We start from the raw sequence: 24,482 nt of genomic DNA, 5'->3' as shown, positions 1-24,482 counted from the left end.
GGGTGGAAGGGTCCTACCATCAAAGGTAATCTTCACAACCCGGAGGGGTTGACGGCGACTACCACGAGGGGGACGAGTAAACGTGTCCACCTGGAGAATAGAATGGCCCTGGGCAGCGAGGATATGTCGAATATCGTCGTGGCAGTCGCGCAGGTCCCGAACACCGGTCGCAACATGGGGCGGGAGCAAAATAGTGCCAACACTGGCATTCAACTGAGCGTTCTTCGAGACCCGAACGGGGGTCTCGCCAAGGCAGGATAAGGCAGCCAAGCGGGAAGCAGCATCCTGAGAAGGAGCAGCAACGACACGTGTACGGAGACGAGTGGGGTTGAAAGTAATGGAGGCATCCACGGAATCAATGAGATGTCGATGGAGGGAGAAATCGTCAGGAGGCGCAGAATCAAGAGGGAGGAGATCAAAATATTTGGCCCACGAAGCGGGACCAAACAAGGCTTGATAGGTAGCAGAACTGGAAGGAATCGAGCGAGGGCGGCCGTGACGAGGACGGCGGTGAGAACCCCCAGAGAGAGAGGGGTTAAAAGGTGCAGTAGTTACAACCAGAGAAGGAGCCGCGCCAGGGGACGAGGTAGTCACCACTGGGGGCTTGGGGCTCGACCCAACCACAGAGGAGGGAGGGGAGCCAGAGGAAGGAGTCAGAGGCCAAAGGAGGAGCAAGGTCGGGGCCCAATGCAGCGGAGGCTACAGAGCCCGGTCTTCCAATACGGACCGACTCGGGGGCTTGGTCGCCCACCCCACGAGCCTGAGAAGGTAAACCAGAAGAAGCCGAAGCAGGGGTTATCTTGACGAAACGAAGAATTCACTCACGAATGTGCCCCCACACCCACCATGGAGCCACAATTAGAGGCAGGACACCCAACAAGAAGCTATCGCCGATCTTGTCGGGGCCTCCTAGGGGTGCGTCGTGAGTATACGCCCCATAAACGCCACCTTAAGAAACCGACAGTCCGTCGAGATCGGGTTCAGTGACGAAGTGGGGATTGACAATAAAAGGTTCCCCTCGCTCTCTACGTCGGGTACTGCAGTTCTACGGGTGCATGAGTATGCCTCCTCAAGCACCCGGGCGTCAAAATAGAAGAAGTCCAAGGGAAGAACCAGAACGAGCAAAAGGTCGGCAGGAAACGGCAAGCAGATAGAAGAGGGGGGAGAAAAACGAAACAAAGAAAAGGAAAAGATGCCCAGCAGAATTGGAGAGGACAGCAGCAGGAGCACAAGGCTAGAAAAGGACAGGACTGTCCCAAGGAGCATCACACTCCGGCAGCCGCCCACTAAGCCCCCACACGGCGACAACGAGCTGAGCGGGGAGGGGGATGTAATGCAAAAGTGAACAAGTTAATATGATCTTAAATGTAAAAATAAACTACAGTATAAGCAATGAAGAAAAGCATAAAGATATACTGGTGTACTGAAGACAGCTACCATACCACCATGGCATCAATCACACGACGTTGGCTGAAGGCAGACGACGGGTGAGACACACGAAGGTGATCCTAGAGCACTAAGGGAGAGACTGGCTCTCCAGGGAGGCGGCGCCCTTTATATAGTCAAGCGGTGATGACTCTTCTAGTGTCACCACAAGGTGGACATCTGGTCAACTAGCGAACTGCTCCTTGTGGCTGGCGGTGCCTTTGTGTTGACCGGCACCACTGCCAGTTGAAGGCGGCTAACTGCTAGCTTGTGGGGGCAAACTACCGGTTAGCAGAGGCGCCCAGCTTGCCTCTGAGTGGTACCAGGCCGTGCCAGGCCAGGCCAGGCCGTGCCAGGCCCTGGGGGGTATGGAGAGGTGGCAGGACTGATGACTCGTCTGGGCTGGTGTAGATGTATACTTCCAGTACAGAGCCATTGAAGGTGAAGGGAAAAGGCAGTTCCACTGCTATGCAGGGGATTCACGTGACACTATCCTTAGAGATATTTAGCGCCTTTTGAATATCCCACACTTTTGACGGGGCTACATAGCCTCCCCAGCTTGGTGCCTTTTGATAATACTTACTTATCCAATATATGCTTAGTTTGACTAATGAACAATAAAGTCCCCACAGACATTATGCAATATTATGTTTATAAATTATAAAATCAATCAATGGACTTGGGAAACAATAATTAAACATTGTAGAGGCCGAAACTCTACTTATAAGTTGTAAATTTGATGTAAATTGATTAATAAGTGAAAGAGCAGTCAGCTTGTAGTTGTAAATGATTTACTTAAACAAAATGAAGTCAAAGATTCTGTCACTTGTGGCCGAGGTTGACATCGACCGACTTCCTCTAAAACTGGCACTCATACAGATAGGCACACGTTCAGTAAGGTGTATAAGTTACATGCAAATCACCTGATAAACAAAAATGAGAATTTTAAAAGTAATCAATATTTTTTAACTAAATGTATGTTGGATAAAAATAATTAATAAAAACTTTATTATATGCAATTGTAATAGCCGAGTGTCAGACATGATTTCAGTCGACACTTGTGTTTGCTATTAAGTTTTTAATTTAAAAAAAAAATTAGGCATTTATTTTTCTCCCCCTTTCTATTTAGGCTGCAATGCTGAAACTTGGACCAGTTGCATCCCTTTTCATATACAACTAGCCAACAAAAATTGAACTGTAAAATATATTGAAATTTCAAGATTTTTAAAAAGTTATGCCCCCTTAAGAATCAGCCAGTTGAAATTGGGTTCAGCTATGAATGCAGAGAGTGACAAAAGTGTTCCCTCGCTAGACATAACATTTTTATGCGTAAAGAACGTGTACCACCCCAAACACCTGGGGTCAAAACAATACATCTAAAAGAATAATCGAGGATTACAAAAAAAAAAAAATCTGCAGGGAAAAAAATCAGAACAGGCAGTGGCTTGGGGGAAAAAAGAAAAAAAAAGGGCATCTAGCACAATTTGTGAAGACTGCAGCAAGCCGTAGAGGGGCAGGAGCCACCTCATACCCCCGAGGGCGGTGATTAATCACCAAGTCAAGATCACACCCACCGAGCTTTTAATTTAAATACATTAATTTGCACTTTATTGCTAGGTCAGGCAAGAAATTTCTGGCATTTGATTTTGACTTGCGCAAAATTATAAGCCTCAAGGATACAGTTAATCCACACAGCAAATTAACGAGGAAAGTAGTCTGAAAAAGGTTTGGTCGGGTCGTATTCCGAGGAACATAGGACCTGCTAGAGCCACTATGCGTGCCAGTAACTGTACAAGCATGTTCAGAACTATTTTATATAATACAAAATTTTTGTAGATTGTATAAACTCTTAAATAATGAGAATTACAGCTAGTTTCCGTGACTGGTATACTCGGCACTTGCAGCTGCTGAAGTTTACTGGTCAAGAACAAATACTTTACACTAACAAATTAGTAGTAATGAGAGAAAAAAGAAACACTAGTCCAATCCTTTATAGGTTTATTATCGATGTTTGAGTTTTAACTACAGGCATTTGTTAAATTCCAATTAATTCCCTTACCTCAAACCTTAAGTATTTAATTTGGAAAATTTAAAATTACAATTCGTAGAGACATTTATTCAAGAAATTATATAAAGTGTTCCATCACTAGAAGATTGTTCAGAATGTAAGCAGCCACCAGAGTCCTTGGTTAATGTCTAGTACCTAAACCTGAAAAAAATTTCAAGGATCATTAAAAAATAATTGAAGGATTTAAAAAAATATCAGTAACAATAGCTACAAGTGATAGATCGCCATGCAGGAACTCTTTCCCATTGTTCTTGTGGAAATTTGCAAGCCTTCACTTTCCTGCCACAGAGTGATCACCTATTTTCTTCACATTTCAAGTAACTAGATTTCATGGCCTCTGGTACCCATATACTACCCTAAACATTTAAATTTATGTACATTTAGTTTTTCACCTTAAGACTACACGTACTCTTTTACATACCGGGTTAGTCAGTTTTTACGTTATGGCGGAAACTAACAATCAAACTCACATGATTAATAAAAGCTTTGCAAGCATAACAACCAAGATTTTAACTTTAATCAGTTTGGTTCTCCAGGTATCAACCTGACCTATGCGATCTAGTAATGTCTTCAGAGGGTTTAAGAAATGTTTAAACACCTGGTAATCTTAGTAATTATCCTTATGCATCTTAAGACAAAGGCAGTAGCTGGCTCTACGCTCGTACCCTGGAAAATTTTACCAGTTATCTGTTACTTTAGATATGCTAGGGAAATTTTGATGCGAAACTTTACCAAGAACCGAACTTTCAATCCTACGAGTTTATTATTTGGGTTGGATTAGAAAATCCTCGTTACACAATTTAATCACGCAGTCATTTCTTCGAAGGTCCCAATGCTTTATTTTTCTGGCATTAAAGATAAAGAAGAATCAAATTAAAGTTACTAAACTTTATAGCGAGATTAATATTCCATGGCAGTTCAGCATAGATGTGAATCACAGCACCTTAATCTAAACTGAATTTTAGAAGAATCTTAAAAGACTATAGATTAAAGTTTTGCAATCTGGCAATTCTTAAATTGTGGCAGTGACAGTTTGTCCCAATTGGAATGCTCATCCAGTAACATATGCGCGAAGTTTAATTGTCAGAAGTAATTATCAAAACAAGGCACCAAAACAGGAAGGCTACGTAGCACAATCAGATGTGCAGTATAATCAGAGGGCGCTAAATATCACCAAGGATGCCAATACGAGAACAGAAATGCACAAGGCGAACGATATCAAAAGTATCCAGAGTCACCAAGAGTTCTATCTAGGTAGAAGCGACCGCAAGGATTTTGGGGGGGGGGGGGGGGGGGGGAAAGAGGAGAGACGGACGGAAAACAAGATACACGCTCGTCCCGGAAGCAGAGACATTGAAAAAAGGATATGCATTACCATAAGAGGGACAGTGCAATTTGGACAATAAGGAGCAGGGCGGCGCTCCAGCAAGTGATCACGAGTATAGCAAAGACGCAACCTCGCCAGAGCCGTTTTCCCATGGCCACGAGGACAACTCTAAGAGTACGCAGTTGGTACTGGTAACAGAACAAGCCTGCCAATGGTTAAGGCTAGAAGAATATATAGAGGAATGGATAACCGGGTAAAAGTCCCAGTAAGGAATACCTTTATGAGAGATGGGACAAGACCAGACAGCTTCCCTGGCATCAGCAGCATCTGCACACTTTTAAAGACACCAATATGGCTGCGAACCCAGCAAAACTCTACCAACTTAAATTTAATGTCAATAAGAAACTGCCAATGTTGGATCTCTACAACCCCTGGACGAACTGGATTAAAGGACCCGAGATTCATGAGGGCACTACAAGGCAACAACAACAAAGGAAAATTGACAATAAGAAAGCAAGAGACGAAGAGCACAGAATAACAAAGCTGTGAAGATGTTAGTCTCCGAAGGTAAGCAACAAGTGCAATCAGGAAAAACAACAGTAGCCTACACCGTCCACAGACCCATCGGTGAAGATGGAAACGGAGCGAGAAAAGTGCTAAAGGAAAAAGTTTTAGAACCGTAGGAGGGGGTAAATGATTTAGTGATGCGTGTTAAGGATATATAAAACTGCGGAAGAGACTTTACCGGGGGGGGGGGGGGGGGGGAATCTCAAAGAAGGAACACCGAGGAGAAATAGGAAAACTAACCGAAAGAATCTTGTAAGCGAGATAACCGGACAGAGACGGAGGTGAAAAGGAACTACAGGAGGGGCACAAGTTTAAGCATGACAGAGGCGAAAGGAAGGATATTGCAAACACCGCACAAGATATCAGAGACAGTAGCAATCACAGCAGTCCTGGAGACACAGGAAGCCAGTGTCAACATACAAGCCGAGGACGGGAGTCTAACGAAAAGCACCAGAACAGAGGCGCAACCGAGTATGGTGCAAAGCATCAACACTGCTAATAGTATTAGGAGAAGCAGAAGAGTAAGCAGGGCAACCATAATCTAGCCTAGACAGGACGAGAGGAATGTAAAGAGGAGTGCGCTCCTATCTGCTCCCACAACAAGTATGGGACAATACTCTGAGGGTAAGGGCCTTAAAGCATTCAAGTAGGAGGCAAGTGATATGGGGGCGACCAAGACAAACTAGTGTCAAAAAAAAAAAAATCAACCCCCAAAAGTTTAGCAGAACCTTGTACACAATGGGGGGGGGGGACAAAGAAAGACACGCTTCCGAGTAAAAGTCATACCACAAGTCTTATAGAACCCGAAGCCATGATCGGTGGCCCAAGACGACACAGCATCAATCTCAAGTTGAAGCCGGGCTTTAAGGAGGCGAGTTACCACCCCAACAGTAAAGGGTAATATCGTTTATAGAGAACGGAGAAGACGCCAGGAGGAAGAGAGGAAAGACCATTGAGGGCAACCAGAAAAAGTAATGCTTAGAACACTACCTGGGGCACACCTTCGTATTACTTAAAAGGCAGATAGCAGTACCAAGCCTCACCCGAAAGGAACGAGGCGAGAGGAAGCTTCGGGAGAAAGAGGGAGATTACCACAAGGTCAAAAGAATGAAGTTGGATAGAATGATATCGCCAAGTGGCGTCTTTAGCCTTTTCCAAGTCTAAAAGAACAGCAACAACGGAGGTCTTTACAGCAAAAGCAGTACGAATATAGCCAAGTTCAACAGGACATCCGTTGTGATGCGGCACTTGTGGAAACCAAATCTAGAAGGGGAGGTGGTGATGGTGTTTTAAGAACCACATCAGAAAACCGTTAACCATACGTTCAAAGTTTGCAGACAACTTTAGGGAATTACGTCAAAAGTCTTTACAGGATGGTACCAGAGACCCTGGTTTTCTAACACTGAGGACAACGGCATCGAGCCAGTCTTAGGTACTGGCGACAACTCCAAGGTCCGATTATACAGACTCTTAAATACCGAGACGGGCATGGAGGAAAATGGCGAAGCATTATTAATGTCATTTGAGCCCGCTGCCGTAGAACCGCAGAGGGCCAAGGCAGAAGTCAAGAGATTATAGGGAAGTCGAAGACGAGTACAGAAATCTAAGGGAAGAGATTCAAGGAAGGGTTTACGAAGAAGGAAAGATTAAAACCAGAGCTAAGAAGATCAGTGGGAACCCAGTTCGGTAGCGACCTGCAATGGGTCTGCATTAAGAGCACCATGGAGGCGATTAAATGTCAGAAGATTTAAGAACGAGTGGTCTATTATGTAAAAGGTTTTAATACATAAAGGGTGCGAGACTTGCTATAACCTCTCCTAAACAGTTTGACATGCTTTTTGAAGCAATTTCCACTACAAAGGAGGGCTTAGTATTCTACGCTCATGTTACACCAACCGTTTCCAACATTGGATCAGGGAAAAAAAAATGATAGGACGACTTTGTGCTGGCAATTTTTCTAAATACAAACTTAGACAGAAATTAGTTTCAGACTCCATATTTTAGAAGACCTCGCTTCAATAATGCAGTCAAGTTAAAAACTGATAATGGGGGATTTGGAGAAAGAAAAGTAAACAGACGCCATAACCGACATTGGCATATACCAAATCCTATGCAAACTTTAATATATGGCAGACCTGGAGAAGGTTAAAAGTTCCGTTTAAGTGCTAGAATACTCTAGCACGACGCAATTGAGATTGTTTACAGAATAGTTTAAAAGATCCCGGCTATTGTATAGGTAAAGATCGGGTTCTAGATTTACCCAGAAAAAAAAAAAAAAAAACAAGTGGAAAAAGATTCGCTAGACTGCCATACTGAAACGCAAAGGTGGCTTAAACATTTAGAGAGATTCGCCAAAAAGCTTTAAAACCAACTTTTCCCCTACACAATGGTAACTAACCAATGCCTGTTAGTAAGAACCAAGTACTTTCCAATTGCTCTGAAACCAGGTTATTTCAGTCAGGCTGTAAATAGTTTCCTGCAAGTACTTTGTCTACGACAATAACCAGGAGGCCCGGTTAGTTACCCAGAACCACGGTGATGGGCGTTTTAATTTTAGTTTAACACTATGGTAATATGAATAAGTTGAAGATTTGTGAAGTTTTAATATCGATGTCTTTGATTCTAAGAGTTACGCGACTTTAAATCTAATTAATAAACCCAAATCTTTCATTATGTATGTTACTTTACGGTTTAATTTGGTAATTAAAGTAATGTATTCAGATTATGACCAAAATTTCCAAATTAACGTCTAACTAGAGACTAGTATCAAGTTTCAATGTTCATTGTTAAAATATTCACGAACGTAATTTACACATTTACGAAGTTTATACCACACAAATTCATAAGTATTAAGAATAACTATTCGTGTCCGCACCTGTGTCTACCATAGAACCCGTCGTCGTAGTACTGTTGATAACCGTGGCCGTACGTGGGACGATACCCGTAGTTGTCCTGGTAGTAACCTTGGCCATACACTGGTTGGTACCGACGATCGTGAAAATATTGAGCCGTCGAGAAGTGTAGTAGAGCCAAGAGCACCAGCAGGAGAACCAGGCTCTGAAAACAGCCATTTAGTCAAACATAAAATTAAATACATTTTAAAATACACTATTAATAATCATCGAATACTACAAATAATTTAAAGTCATAATATACTTACAACACAACGCATAGTAAACATTATGGATACACAGACAACACTGAGAGTCTCCCAAGCTGTACTGACGCTCCACAGCCAAGTGACCCGGTTATATATGCTCCGCCAACACAAGCGGGACCCCGAACAAGCCAGGCTAATGATGGCTCCAGTCGTCTCGTTTATGAGGGTCGAAACCTCGACCACACGTCTCCACAAACCAGCCAATGGCATTCAGTCACAGGCAAACAAGGCAGTCAACGCCTTTCGGTTCCTTGTTGAGGTGTTGGACCCATTATCTGCCCACATGTTCCCATTCCCCATTGACTCTCCAAAATTATTAGTGAGAAGAACCACGATATGGTACATATCATGGAACCATGATACAGTAATATGGGAACACTCTCACGTGGGTATGGTGAGATATTACCTTCGTTCCCCTACTTTTTCAGTCTCCCATTCAGTGTTCTGCGGCCCGTAATTTTTTGAGCAAATTTTTTTTTTCTTTTTATTTAGGAAACACAAATACAACAAAACAGAAAAACATCAACAGCATCATTCACATGTACAAAGCATAAACACACTGACAGTAGAAATGGAAAATACACAAACAAAATTCATACAAAACACAAAATGGAATCTTAAACATAGGTAACAATGAAATACAATAAATAAGAAAACACACTATAGCATTATAACCAAGCAATAACTAGGTAAGAAAACAGGAATTAAAATAACCCGTATCACATAGCTCATCAAAACTAAGAAATAAATAAAGCAACACAAAGCAAGAACCACACACACAGTCAATCATCTTCATATTTATCCGGATAGAAACGACGCGGATACTTCTTCCTGTAGGCATCCCACTGAGCCCACAAGTCCATAGGCGCATTAACGTGACTACGTGATCCTCGCGGTCGATGCATGAAGTCAGAAACATCCAGCTCGGCGCCCTCACCACGGGGGCGGTAGGCACGGGAAGAGGCCGCACAGAGGGCTTTGATACAGACGGTGGAACCACACGGGACTGAAGCACAGGAGTCGGCCGGACACAGGCCGGCAACACAGCGGGCGGAGTCGCAGGGGACGCAATCACAGAGGTCGATGGCGCAGGGGCCGACACCACAGGGGGGGGGGGGAGTAACAAAGGACGGCTGAGCAGAGGGCAAAAGCGCGGAAGGCACAGACATAGACGTCAGAGGCACGGAGGTCGCTGGAACAGAAGCATTTTTAAGAACCAGCACCAAGTCCCCTCCCTCTCCCGCAATCTCGGCCGGTGCCACAACCTCCCAACTCTGGGAACCAGCAACTGGTGACGCAGAGGCAGCGGGAGAAGACACCGGACCAGGGCCAGGCGACAATCCCACCACAGGACCCATGACCGCTGCAACACGGCCCACAGGAGCCTCGGGCACTCCAACAGCGTCACATACATCACCATCCTCAGAAGACGAACTTCCGGAGTCCTCAAAATCCCTGACGTCGGCCCATGCCCCATCACGAGGCGGAGACAGACTCGAAGCTCACCACGAACGCTTGGATACAGGTCGCAGATCGTCGGAACTATCACCCCCGCTAGGAAGCACCGTAGCAGAACCGCTGGTCGTTCGCGCAACTCCCCGCAGCGCACGATCACTCAACATCGCAGCCTCAACAACCCGGGGAACAGGACCACACACCGCTGGAGACATCACAGTGCGCACGTCGACACGGGCCGAAGACATAGCTGCTGGAGACAATACAGGCCGAGGCGCAGCCTCGACGACCGGAGTCACGAGACCACAAACCACAGGAGACACAACTGGAGACTTGACTGGAGACGAGGCAGGCAGGGGAGGCTGAGGTGCGGGAGCCGGGGATGCACTAACTTCCACTCCGACACCCACAGCCACATTGAGGCCGGCATCAGAGACCGACAACGGAGCACAAGACGACTGGGAAGTATCACTCATCTCAGCAGCACCTTCCGACAGGTCCGGGACCGCCAACGGGGGAAAGTCCTCCTCCCTGAAGAGGTTCACAGGGCCGACCAGGCTCGCATCACATCCCGCAGCCTGATGGTCCGAGAGACCGCACCAGAAACAAGTCCGGGGCTGACCCGCATAGAACACGTGTACCATGAAGCCCAGAAGCTGGAGAGACGTAGGGATGGAATCCTTCAAGCACAGCGCCACAGTGCAGGTCCCATTTGGGATACCCTTCCACCGCCCGGAGGAGACTGCATTCATCCGGACACTCAAGACCCGCCCATACCGGGTAAAATGACGCTGGAGAAGAGAGTCAGGGAACTCAAAGGGAGCGCCATGAACTGCCACATAGGTAGTCTCACTGCACCTGTCCGACACTTCCACCGAACCACCACCCTCAGGCAGAGTAAATGTACTCCCGTCATAGCGGTTGACAAAGTCACGATACACAGCCGTAGAGCAGAATTTCACAACAGCTCGATGCCCGGATACAAGTTGAACGCCATACACAGACGCCACATCCACCCGCAACATGTCAATCATCACTACCTCAACTGCCGGGTAAGACGCTGGGCCAGTAAATTCTAGGCCAATGGTATCCCTCCGCTTCACAGGGGGGAGGGGGGCCGCCATCCCTCCAGCCGCCACGGCCCCAAGGGTCCGCTCACACACACAAACTACCACGGGTCAGCAAACCAGGAGCTCACAGGCGACACGTCCACCTCCGCCCAGAGCTAGGCGAACCTCTTTTTGAGCAAATGGTATACAGTTTGTTCCATTTATCTCCTCCCGAATGTCCTACTTTCTCTTCTTGATCTTAAACACCTGTTGGACTCCTTGCCAGAGCCTGTGCTCCTTTTGGGTGATTTTAACTGTCGGCATACCCTCTGGGGTGATGTTCTGACAATCACCCGGGGCCGTCTTCTTGAACTTTTTTGTCCTCTGTTCTTCTCTGTCTCTTCCGAATTCTGGTGAGCCAACTCATGTTGACTCCCGCACTCGTACCCTTTCCTGTCTTGATCTTTCTCTCTGCTCGTTTTCTCATTATTCGGACTTCACCTCGCGGTTTTTTGATGACCTACATAAGTGACTATTTCCCAATCCTTGTCACCTTCTCTTTTCGCCCTCCTTCCCTAGGTGGCAGTTTGCCAGGGCTGACTAAAACCTCTTCACTTTGCGTGCTAATTTTTCAGATCTCTCTGGTCTACCTGTCCCCCCGAGCTCTCCTCCTCTTTCATGACACTGTTTTTGATGCTGCCCTCTGCTCTGTTCCTCGCTCTACCTCCCGGGGCATGCAGAAGTGCGTTCCCTGGTGAAATGCAGACTGCTCGGGTTGTCCGCTGTAAGCGTGCAGCCTGGAAGAAACATCGTTGCCGTAGGACGCCCGTTTGTTTTGTTTTGTTTTAGTTTCGGAGGGCAAGATGGCCATACTGGCCATCCGTATAGCTAAACGTGAGGGTTGGAGATCTTTCATTTCCACCATTACGTCTGACACTCCTCTGCCCCTGATCTGGAAGAAAATCCTCAAGATAGCGAGTAAGTTTGATCCAGATGTCTCGCCAGTCCTTCACCTCCATGGTTCTATTGCGGTGGATCCGGTGACGTTCGCGACCGAACTGGGTTCTCACTTTTCGACTGTCAGCTCCGGCTCTCACTCCCCCCCCCCCCCCTTCTTTCCTTATTCCTAAGCCCCCTTTTTGAATCGTCTCCTTTATCCTTTTTGCACTTCTATTTAGCTTCCCTATAACGATCCTTTCTCTCTCTCAGAACTCCAGTCTGCCCAGGCCCTTTGCGGTTCAACGGCGGCCGGCTTGAATGGTATTCATTATGAGATGCATCGCCATTTCCCTCCGTGCACGTTTAAAATTTTACTGAGTGTTTATTAACGTGTCTGGGAGTCATCGTCAGTCCCTGAGAACTGCCTTGACTGGTTCTTCCTATTCGGAAACCTGGTTTTCTAGGATCATCTCCTAAAGACTTCCGCCCCATTGCTCTCACTAGTTGCATCTGCAAACTCTTTGAGCGTATGCTCAATGTCTGTCTGATGTGGTTCTTGGAACACAATCACCACCTCTCCCCTTCTCAATTTGGCTTTCGCAAGTGTCGGAGCACGACTAATATCCTCGTCAACTTGGAGGTCTATATTCATATTGCTTTTGCTGCGAAGACCTCCGTTGTTGTTGTTTTTCTTTTTGATCTGAAAAAGGCGTATGACACCACCTGGCGATACCATATTCTGTCCCAACTCCATTATTTTGGTCTTTGTGATAATCTCCCTCTCTTCCTCCAGAGCTTCCTCTCTCATCGTTCCTTTCGAGTGAGGCTTGATACCACTCTCTCTGCCTCTTTTTGGCAATACGAAGGTGTGCCCCAAGGTAGTGTTCTGAGCACAACTCTCTTTTTGGTTGCCCCCAATGGTCTTCTCTCCTCCCTTCTCTGACATTTTCTCCGCTCTTTATGTTGACGATCTTACCCTTTGCAGTCAAGGTGATGACTCGCCTTTCCTCCAACGGCGGCTTTAACTTGCGATTGATGCCGTGTCGTCATGGGCCAATACTCATAGTTTCAAGTTCTCTCCGGCTAAGACTTGTGCTATGACCTTTGCTCGGAAGTAGGTCGTCCTTCGACACCCTCTGTCACTTTATGGTAATCCTCTTTCGTATAAGGATTCTGCTAAACTTCTGGGTTAATCTTTGACACTCGCTTGTCCTAGTCACCCCGTATCTCCTACCTTCCAAATTGAATGTTCTAAGATCCTTAACTTACTTAAGGTCTTCTCCCATACATCGTGGGAAGCTGATAGGCGCACGCTCCTCTCTTTATATTCCTCTCTTGTGCTGTCAAAACTCGATAGGTTTATTCTCGGTTCGCGTTGCCAATGTTTCTCCTCGTGTCATTCCGTCCTTGTCCGCATGGAGAGTCCCTCTTCCTAAGTTTTGCGGAAATTTGACCTGCATAATTAAGGCTTTTACCCCTCCTACAGTTCTGAAGCGCCTTTTCCTTGCTCACTTTTCTCCACACTCCCGCTCCATCTCCGTCTTCACAAATGGGTCCAAGTCTGTTGACGGTATAGGCTACTCCGTTGTGTTTCCTGACCACACCTTAATGTGTCGCCTGCCTCCAGAGACTAGAATTTTCACGGCTGAACTTTATGCAATATTTTTGCTCTTCGTCAACTGGTTTCTCGTTGTTTTTCTGCTTTTGTAGTTATAGTTGACTTTCGCCGCGCCCTCATGGCTCTGGAGTCATTTAATCCTGTAAATCCTGTGGTCATCGTAATTCAATATTGGATGTTTCTTATCTCCTTCAGATTTAAGACAGTCGAGTTTTGCTGGGTTCCCAGCCATATTGGGGTGTCCTTAAAGGAGCGTGTGGACGCTGCCGCTAAGGAAGCTATCCGCACTTGTCCCATCTCCCGTGAAGGTATTCCATACTTCGACTTCTACCCAGTTATTCATTCCTTCATCCTTGCCCGTTGGCAGAGTCGTTGGTCTTCTGTTGCTGGTAACAACCTTTGTGATTTTAAGTGTAGTGTTTCCCCCCATGACCTTCCTCCTACCTCTGTAACCCGCGGTGGAAAACAGCTCTGGCGAGGTTATGTATTGGCCATACATGCTTAACTCACGGGGACTTATGATAATAAGCCTTGTTCCTTATTGTCCCATCTGTAATTCATTTGCTACACACATACATACATATACTTATGTATACATGTATACACACACCCACCCACACACTGCATACATACATATATAAATAATAAAACACCAACCCGTCCAAGGCGGAGCGCCACCTTGCTCCTTATTGTCCCAATTATTGTCCCTCTTACTGTCGTGCATATCCTTGTTGAATGTCCTGACTTCTAGGATGTGCATGCGTCTTGCTTCCCGACTGTCCCTCACAGTCACCTGTCCCTCGATAGTATCCTTGGTGAATCAGATGCTATTGATGTTGTTTGCCTAATGCGCTTTTTTTCTCGTATTGACATTCTTAGAGATATTTAGCGCCTTTTGAATATCCCACACTTTTGACGGGGCTTCATAGCCTCCCCAGCTTGGTGCCTTCTTTTGATAATTACTTACTTATCCAATATATGCTTAGTTTGACTAATAAACAACAAAGTCCCCCACAAACTTTATAATTATTTATAAACATAAAATTGCATAAAATCAATCAATGGACTTGGGAAACAATAATTACAACATATTGTAGAGGCCGAAACTACATATAAGCTTTAAATTTGATGTAAAGTGATTAATAAGTGAAAGAGGAGTCAGCTTGTAGTTGTAAATGATTTAAACAAAATGAAGTCAAAGATTCTGTCACTTGTGGCTGAGGTTGACATCGACCGACTTCCTCTAAAACTGGCACTCATACAGATAGACACACGTTCAGTAAGGTGTATAAGTTACATGCAAATCACCTGATAAACAAAAATGAGAATTATAAAAAAAAATAATCAATTTTTTTAACTAAATATATGTTGGATAAAAATAATTACTAAAAACCTTTATTATATGCAATTGTAATAGCCGAGTGTCACAGACATGATTTCAGTTGACACTTGGGTTTGATATTTTTTTTTAAATAGGTAATTTTTTATCTCCCTTTCTATTTAGGCTGCTATGCTGAAAACTGGACCAGTTGCATCCCTTTCCAGAGATGCATCCCAGACCAGTGAGTGTTACTGTGTGGCTGGCTGGCTGTGTGGCTGGCTGGCTGGCTGGCTGGCTGGCTGGCTGTGTGGCTGGCTGGCTGGATGTGTGGCTGGCTGGCTGGCTGGATGTGTGGCTGGCTGACTGGCTGTGTGGCTGGCTGGCTAGCTGTGTGGCTGGCTGGCTGGTTGTGTGGCTGGTTGTATGGCTGGCTGGCTGGCTGGCTGGCTGGCTGGCTGGCTGTGTGGCTGGGTGGCTGGCTGGCTGTGTGGCTGACTAGCTGGCTATGTGGCTGGCTAGCTGGCTGGCTGGCTGTGTGGCTTGCTGTGTGGCTGGCTGTGTGGCTGGTTGGCTGGCTGGCTGTGTGGCTGGGAGTGCGGATGGCTGTGTGACTGGCTGGCTGTATGGCTGGCTGCCTGTACCCACCACCTGTGTGGCTAGCTCGCTGGCTGTCTGGCTGGCTGGCTGTGTGGCTGGCTGACTGGCTGGCCAGTTGGTTGACTGGCTGGACAGTTGGTTGACTGGCTGGCTGACTGGCTGGCTGGCTGGCTGCCTGGCTGGCTGCCTGGCTGGCTGCCTGGCTGGCTGGCTGGCTGGCTGCCTGGCTGGCTGGCTGGCTGGCCGGAGAGATATCAGAAAAATAGTGCGCAGAACTCTACCTTGGGGTACACCTTCGCATTGCCGAAAAGAGAGAGCTTGGTACCAAGCCTCGCTCTAAAAGAACGACTAGAGAGGAAGCTTCGGAGGAAGAGGGGGAGATTTCCATGAAGGCCAAAAGAACGGAGTTGGGATAGAATCTGCTATCTCCAGGTGGTGTCGTATGCCTTTTCCAGGTCAAAGAGAACAGCAAAAACGGGGGTCTTCGCAGAAAAGGCAATACGAATATAGACCTCCAAGTTCACCAAGACATCAGACGTGCTGCGACATTTGTGAAAGCCAAACTGAGAAAGAAAAAGGTGGTGATAGTGTTCCAAGAACCATATCAGACGGACATTGACCATACGTTCAAAGAGTTTGCAGACGCAACTCGTGAGGGCAATGGGGTGGAAGTATTTGGGGATGTCCCTAGAGACCCTGGCTTCCGAATAGGAAGAACAAAGGCCTTGAGCCAGTCCTCGGGGACTGGCAACGACTCCCAGATACAGTAATATAGATTCAGTAAATACTGAAACGCGCATGGAGGGAGATGGCGAAGTATTTCACAATGAATGTCATCCGAGACCGCTGCCGCAGAACTGCAGAGAGTTAGGGTAGACTGGAGTTCGGAGAGAGAGAATAGGGAAGCGGGAGATGCTTGCGAAAATCTAAGGGACAAGATTCAAGAATGGGCTTACGAATAAGGAAAGATCGAGGAAGACGAGAATCGGAGAAAACAGTCGAAAAGTGGAACCCAGTTCGATCACGACAGACACATGATCCCCCAAAAGATAACTACAGAGGTGAAGGACTGACGAGACATCTGGAACACACACACACACACACACACTATCTTGCGGACTTTCTTCCAAATCTGGGGCAGAGAAGTGTCAGTCGTAATGGTGGAGACATAGATTTCCAGCTCTCACGTTTAGATGTACGGACGGTCCTACGGGATACCGCACTTGCCTTCTGAAACAAAAGAAAAGATGCAGCCGTCCGGCGGCGTCGGTTTTTCTTCCAGGTTGCACGTTTACAGCCGACAGCCCAAGCGCCGTCTGCATTCCACCAGGAAACGCACTTCCGCATGCCCCGGGAGGTAGAGTAAGGAGCAGAGCGGAGTGCAGCGTGTAATATAGTGTCATGAAAAAAAGAGTAGGGCTCGAGGGAGAGGCAGATCGGAGAGGTTGGGAAGAGTAGCATGGAGGGTAAACAGATTCCAGTCAGCCATGGCATTCTGCCACCTAAGGAAGGAGAAGGGAGGGTAAATGAGAAAAAAGTGACAAGGATAGGGAAATGGTCATCAAGAACCCACCACGTGAAATCTAAATAAAAAGATGTGAGAAAAAGATCAAGACAGGAAAGGGTGCGAGAGTCAACATGAATGGGTTCACTAGAATTCATTAGGGGACTGAGAAGAGAGGACAAATGGTTCAAGAAGGCAGCCTCGGGTGTTTGTCACTGCAAAACCCCAGAGTATACGCCGAGAGTTGAAATCATCCAAAAGGAGCGCAGGCTCTGGTAAGTAATTATCAAAGAAGGCACCAAGCCGGGTTGGATATGTAACACCATCATATGTGCGGGATAACCAGAGGGCGCTAAATATCACTGAGGATGCCAATATGAGAACAAACGCATAAGGCGAACGATATCAAAAGTATCCAATTCACCAAGAATTGTATCGAGGGACCAGTGACCGCGAGGGACGGTCGGAAAGCAAGACACACGCTCGTCCTGGAAGTCAGGACATTCAACATTGATATGCACAAATGTAAGAGGGACAATGCAGTTAGTATAATAAGGAGCAGGACGGCGCTCCATTAAGTGTCCGTGAGTTAAGCGCCTATGGCCAAAACACAACCTTGCCAGAGCCGTTTCCCCACTGCCAATAACGGTGGTACGAAGAAGGCCACAGGGACACACTACCCTTAAGAGTACACAGTTTGTCACCAGTAACAGAAGATCAACAACCCTGCCAACGGGCAAGGATGGAGGAATGAATAACTAAGTAAAAGTCGGAATAAGGAATAACTTTTCGGGAGATGGAACAAGTGCGGACAGCTTCCCTAGCGACAGCATCTGCACGCTCATTTAAAGAGACACCAATATGGCTGGGAACCCAGCACAACTTAACTGTCTTAAATCTACTAGATATAAGAAACAGCCAATGTTGAATCTCTACTACCACCGGATGATTAAAGATTAATTAAAGAGGTCCTGATTAAAGGACCCAGAGCCATGAGGGCACTGCGAGAGTCAACTACAACCACAAAGGAGGACTGACAGCGAGAAAACAGAAGATGAAGACAATAGAAAATTGCATATATTTCTGCTGTGAAGATGCTAGTCTCCGGAGGCAGGCGACACACACAGGTGTGGTCAGGAAAAACAACAGAGTAGCCTACACCACGTGCAGACTTAGAGCCTTCGGTGAGAATGGAAACGGAGCGGGAATGTGAAGAAAAGTGTTCAAAGAAAAGGCGTTTCTGAACTGTAGGAGGGGTAAAAACTTTAATGATATGGATCAGGGATTTGCAATATTGAGGAAGGGGGACCCTCCACAGGGGTAAGGACTGAACACGAGGAGAAATATTAGTAATACTAACCGAAAGAGAATGTTGCAGGCGAGACAACCGGACAGAAAGAGGGAGGTGGTGAAGGCGAACAGGAACTACAGGAATGGGAAAAGTGAAAGCATGACACAGGCGAGAGTGAGGGTGTTGTAAGGACCGCGCAAGGTAGCGAAGACAGTAGCGATCTCGGCGGTCCTGGAGAGACAGGAAGCCAGGGTCAACGTATAAGCTGAGGGCGGGAGTCGAACGAAAAGCACCAGAGCTGAGGCGCAACCCAGTATGGTGCAAAGGATCAAGACTGCGAAGAGTAGCAGACGAGTATGCAGAGCAACCATAATCGAGTTTAGACCGTATGAGAGGAATGCAAAAAGAGGAGCGTGCACCTATCCGCTCCCTAAGAAGTAGAAAAAAAAAACCTTAAGTAGGGTAAGAGCATTCACCTCGGAGGTAAGAGATTATGGGGCGACGAAGAAAAACGAGTGTAAAAGATTAACCCCCAAAAGCTTAACGGAATCTTTATTCAAGCGGATGACCATAAAGCGACAAAGAAGGACGAAGGACGACATGCTTCCGAGTAAAAGTCATAGCACAAGTCTTAGTTGCAGAGAACTTGAAGCCTTGATTGGTGGCCCAAGATGACACGGCATCAATCGCAAGTTGAAGCCGCCTTTGAAGGAGAGGCGAATCATCACCTCGACAGTAAAGAAAAAGATCGTCAACATAAAAAGCGGAGAGGATGCCAGAAAGAAGGGATGAAAGAAGACCATTGAGGGCAACCAGAAAGAGTAATGCTCTGAACACTACCTGGGGTACACTTTCGTATTGCCGAAAAGAGGCAGATGGAGTGCCACCAAGTAATCATCAAAAGAAGGCATCAAACTGGGAAGGCTATGTAGCACCATCAAATGTGCAAGATAATCAGAGGGCGCTAAATATCACCAAGGATGCCAATACCAGAACAGAAATGCATAAGGGTAAGATTATCAAAAGTATCCGAGTCACCAAGAAGACTATCGAGGGACAAGCGACCGCAGGGGACGGTCGGAAAACAAGACACATGCTCGTCCCGCAAGTCAGGACATTCAACAAGGATATGCACCACCGTAAAAGGGACAATGGAATTTGGACAGTAAGGAGCAAGCCGGCGCTCAATCAAGTGACCATAATGTAAGCGAGTATGGCCAATACACAACCTCGCCAGAGCCGTTTCCCATCGCCGGTTATGGTGGTAGGAGGACGGCCACAAGGACACACAACTCTTAAGAGTACGCAGTTTGTTACCAGTAACAGAAGACCAACAAGCCAGCCAACGGGTAAGGATGGAGGAATGGATAACTGGGTAAAAGACGGAATATGGAATACCTTAACGAGAGATGGGACGAGTGGACAGCTTCCCTGGTGGCACCATCTGCAAGCTCATTTAAATACACACCAATATATCTGGGAACCCAGCAAAACTAGAAACAGCCAATGCTGGATCTCGACAACCACTTGATGAACCTGATTAAAGGACCCGGGAGCCATGAGGGCACTACGAAAGTCAACAACAACTACAAAGGAAGATTGACAACGAGAAAGCAGGAGACGAAGAGCATAGAGAATAGCATAAAGTTCCGCTGTGAAGATGCTAGTCTCCGGAGGTAAGTGACAAGTGCAATCAGGAAAAATAACAGAGTAGCCTGCACCGTTTGCAGACTTAGACCCATCGGTGAAGATGGAAACGGAGCGGGAGTGAGAAGAAAAGTGCTCAAGGAAAAGGCTTTTTAGAACCGTAGGAGGGGTAAAAGCTTTACTGATGCAGGTTAAGGATGTACAAAACTGCAGAAGGGGGACTCTCCACGGGGGCAAAGAAGGAACAATACTTGGAGAAATATTAGAAATACGAACTAAAAGAGAATCCTGTATGCGCGATAACCGGACAGAAAGAGGGAGGTGGTGAAGACGAACAGGAACCGCAGGAGGGGTAAAAAAAGCACGACAGAGGCGAGAGGAAGGATGTTGTAAGGACCGCGCAAGATAGCGAAGACAATAGCGATCACGGCGGTCCTGGAGAGACAGGAAGCCAGTGTCAACATACAAGCTGAGGACGGGAGTCGAACGAAAGGCACCAGAACTGAGGCGCAACCCAGTATGGTGCAAAGCATCAAGACGGCGAAGAGCAGAAGGAGAAGCAGACGAGTAAGCAGGGCAACCATAATCGAGCTTAGACAGGACGAGAGAGGAATGTATAGCAAGGAGAGTGTGCCTATCCGCTCCCCAAGAATTATGGGACAATACCCAAAGGAGAGCAAGGGCCTTAGAGCACTCAACACGGAGGTAAGAGATATGGGGCGACCATGACAAACGAGTGTCAAAGAATAACCCCAAAAGCTTCGTGGAATCTTTGTACTCAAGGGGATGACCATAAAGTAACAAAGAGGGACGAAGAACGACCCGTTTCAGAGTAAAAGTCATGGCACAAGTCTTAGTAGTAGAGAACTTAAAGCCATGATCGGTGGCCCAAGACAACACAGCATCAATCACAAGTTGAAGCCGGCGTTGAAGGAGAGGCGAATCATCACCCTGACAGCAAAGGGTAAGATCATCGACAAAGAGCGCAGAAGACGCCTGAAGGAAGAGAGGAAAGAAGACCATTGAGGGCAAACAGAAAAAGAGTAGTGCTCAGAACACTACCCTGGGGCACACCTTCGCATTGCTGAAAAGAGGCAGAGAGAGCGGTACCAAGCCTCACCCGAAAGAAACGACGAGAGAGGAAGCTGCAAAGAAAGAGAGGGAGATGACCACGAAGGCCAAAAGAATGAAGCTGGGATAGAAGACGATATCGCCAAGTGGTGTCGTAAGCCTTTTCCAGGTCAAAAAGGACGGCAACAACGGAGGTCTTCGCAGCAAAAGCAGTACGAACATAGACCTCCAAGTTCACCAGGACATCCGTTGTGCTGCGGCACTTGCGAAAACCAAATTGAGAAGGAGAGAGGAGGTGATGGTGTTCCAGGAACCACATCAGACGAACGTCAACCATACGTTCAAAGAGTTTGCAGACAACTTGTGAGGGCAATAGGGCGAAAGTCCTTAGGGGAAGTTCCCAGAGACCCAGGTTTGCGAACAGGGAGGACAACAGCATCGAGCCAGTCTTCAGGGACCGACGACGACTTCCAGACCAGATTGTACAGACTCGGTAAATCCTGAGACACTCATGGAGGGAGAGGGCGAAGCATTTCATAATGAAAGCCATCGGAGCTCGCTGCCGTAGAACCGCAAAGGGCTAGGGCAGACTGAAGCTCAGAGAGAAGGGATCATTATAGGGAAGGTGAAGATAAGTACAGAAATTTAAAGGACGAAACTCAAGAAGAGGCTTACGAAGAAGGAAGGATTGGGGGAGATGAAACCAGAACTAACAGAGGAGAAAGGGGAACCCAGATCGGTCGCAACCTGCAATGGGTCCGCCACAAGAGCACCATGGAGGTGAAGGACCGGTGAGACGTCGGGAACGAACTTACCCACAATCTTGCGGATACGCTTCCAGACCAGTGGGAGAGGAGTTTCGGACGTAACGGTGGAGACATGAGACGCCCAGCAAGCACGTTTAGCTGCACGGATGGTCCTACGGGCCACCGCGCTCGTCCTCCGAAACAAAAGACTCTACCATCTGCCGGCGGCGATGTCTCTTCCAGGCTGCACGCTTACAGCGAACAGCCCGAGCACAGTCCATATTCCACCAGGGAACGCACTTTCGCACTCCCAAGAGGAAGAGCGAGGAATAGAGTGGAGGGCAGCGTCAAAGACAGTCATGAAAAAGGAGGGTGCGAGGGAGAGGCAGATCGGAGAGGTCGGAAATAGTAGCACGGAGAGTAAAAAGGCGCCAGTCCGCCTTGGCAAACCGCCACCTAGGGAAGGAGAGAGGAGGGCGAAAGATTAAAAAGAAAGGATAGGAAAATGGTCACTGCCATGGAGGTCATCAAGGACCCGCCACCCGAAATCTAAGGAAAGGGATGACGAGCACAGAGAAAGATCGAGACAAGAAAGGGAGAGAGTCCGAGAGTCCAAATGAGTGGGCTCACCAGAATTAAGAATGGACAGGGAAGGAGAGGATGAAAGGTTCAAGGAGGCGGCCCCGGGTGTTCGTCAGCACATCACCCCAAAGGGCATGACAATTGAAATCACCCAGCAGGAACACAGGCAAGGAGTCTAGGTGGTGTTTAAGATCGGGAAGAAAAAGTGGGACAGTGGGGGGAGATAAATGGAACAAACCATGTACCATCTATGCACAGACACAGGCGGCAGAACAGTGGAGAGGCGAGGAAAAAAGGGGACAAAGGGAACATCTGAACGAATCAAAAGAGCAGAAGAATTATGGACTAGCTATTGCTGGGTGGGGGGGGGGAGAAAAGAATAGCCACGGAAGCAACCAGGACGAGCACCAAGCATCAGCTCCTGGAGAGACACAAAGGGGCGAAAATTATGAAATGAGAAGTTGGAGGTCAAAGACATTGGCGTAAAATCCACGGATGTTCCATTGAAGAAAAGACATCAGCAAAGAGAGAGGAGTAACAGAGCGAAGAAACAAAAGTGAGGAAGGAACACAGCACGCTAAAAAAGCACAGTCAGGAGCAGGGTCAGCGAAGTCAGGGTTAGGGGTAAACCGAGTAAAGGAGGGAAAGAAGCGGGAGGACAGACCAGAGGTGGACGAGCAGGGTCTAGAAGGAGGAAGGGGAGGACGAGGGGCAGAAAAAGGGGAGCGTACCTCAGCAAGGGCAGTAACCGAGACTGAACTGGGAGTTAAAGAAACCCACACAGTAGGAACTGGGGGCTCCACCACCGAAGTGGGAGGGGAAGGAACGATAGAATAAGACAACCCGTTCTCGCAAATTTAATAAGTCAATATTGACTTATTAAATATGTGCATAGGTGACATACTTAACATAATAGATACCCTTAAAAAGATTCATAGAAAACACCGACCTTACCTAACCTTGTTAGTATCTTAAGATAAGCATCTTATTGCTTCGTAATTACAATTATTACCTAACCTATAATAGGTATAGGTTAAGTAATAATTGTAATTACGAAGCAATAAGATGCTTATCTTAAGATACTAACAAGGTTAGGTAAGGTCGGTGTTTTCTATGAATCTTTTTAAGGGTATCTATTATGTTTAGTATATCACCTATGCACGTAGTTAATAAGTCAATATTGACTTTACGAATTTGCGAGAACGGGTTGAATAAGAGATAGGGGGTGAAGAAGAAAGCGAAGCCTTACCGACAGGGGAGGAGGAAGGAGAGGAGCCAGGTTTCCGCTTCCGACTCAAAGAAACGGGCGTCCCAGCAGCCATGTACTGGGCAACAGACTCCAGCGTCTCAATATGAGAAGAGCAAGAGCGAACACCACAACCATCAGGAGAGCGATGGACGTCGGCCCGCACAGTTGGGCAGCGTGGAGAGCCAAGAGACGGAGGGGAACGACGGGAAGAACGACTAGAGGGGAAAAAGACAGATGTAACAGATTGGGTAGAAAGAAGGGGAGCCCTAGACAGAACCAGGAGGGGGACCTTTCTTAACAGAATGGAGGGAAACAGGGGAGGTGGTGGTGGGCGTGTCCGGGTCTAAGGCTCTGAAACGGTTGCGAGACTGAGAAAGGCGGGAAGGACGAGGAGAGGAAGAGCGCACCACGCGAGCATAGGAGACGCTAGCGAAAAAGGGGAGACTATGAACTTTGCGCCGAGCCTCGGGAAAAGACAAACGGCCGAGGACAGCCGCCTCAACTTTGTAAAGAATACACGCACGGGAGAAAGAGTGGGCTTCACCGCAATTGAGGCAGCGGGCCTGGGAAGAAGTGCACCCGAACTTAGAGTGACCATCGCTTCCACACAGGGGACAGACAGGACTCGAGCATTTGAGGGTACCATGCCCAATCCTCCAGCACTTACCGCAGAGCCTCCGAGAGGGAATATATTCCTGAACGGAGCATCTGACACCAGCAAGAATGACAGAGGGCGGAAGGGACCTACCATCAAAAGGTAACCTTCACAACCCTAAGGGGCAGACGGCGATGACCACGAGGGGGGACGAGTAAATGTATCCACCTGGAGTACAGAATGACCCTGGGCCTCGAGGATATGCTTTATA

General features: G+C 47.1%; 1 long non-coding RNA gene across 1 annotated transcript; it reads right to left on the bottom strand.

Moving 5' to 3' along the window:
* Positions 1-3,408: 3,408 nt before the first annotated feature.
* Positions 3,409-8,697, bottom strand: LOC138356968 (uncharacterized). Its single transcript, XR_011224738.1, has 3 exons — positions 8,548-8,697; positions 8,263-8,444; positions 3,409-3,634 (listed from the first exon to the last, which is right to left on the bottom strand). It is a non-coding gene; the product is annotated as an uncharacterized lncRNA (long non-coding RNA).
* Positions 8,698-24,482: the final 15,785 nt, after the last annotated feature.

The sequence above is a fragment of the Procambarus clarkii genome, chromosome 75 (genome assembly GCF_040958095.1).
Source record: "Procambarus clarkii isolate CNS0578487 chromosome 75, FALCON_Pclarkii_2.0, whole genome shotgun sequence".
Classification (NCBI taxonomy): domain Eukaryota; kingdom Metazoa; phylum Arthropoda; class Malacostraca; order Decapoda; family Cambaridae; genus Procambarus; species Procambarus clarkii.
This window is presented reverse-complemented; position numbering and strand designations above follow the sequence as displayed.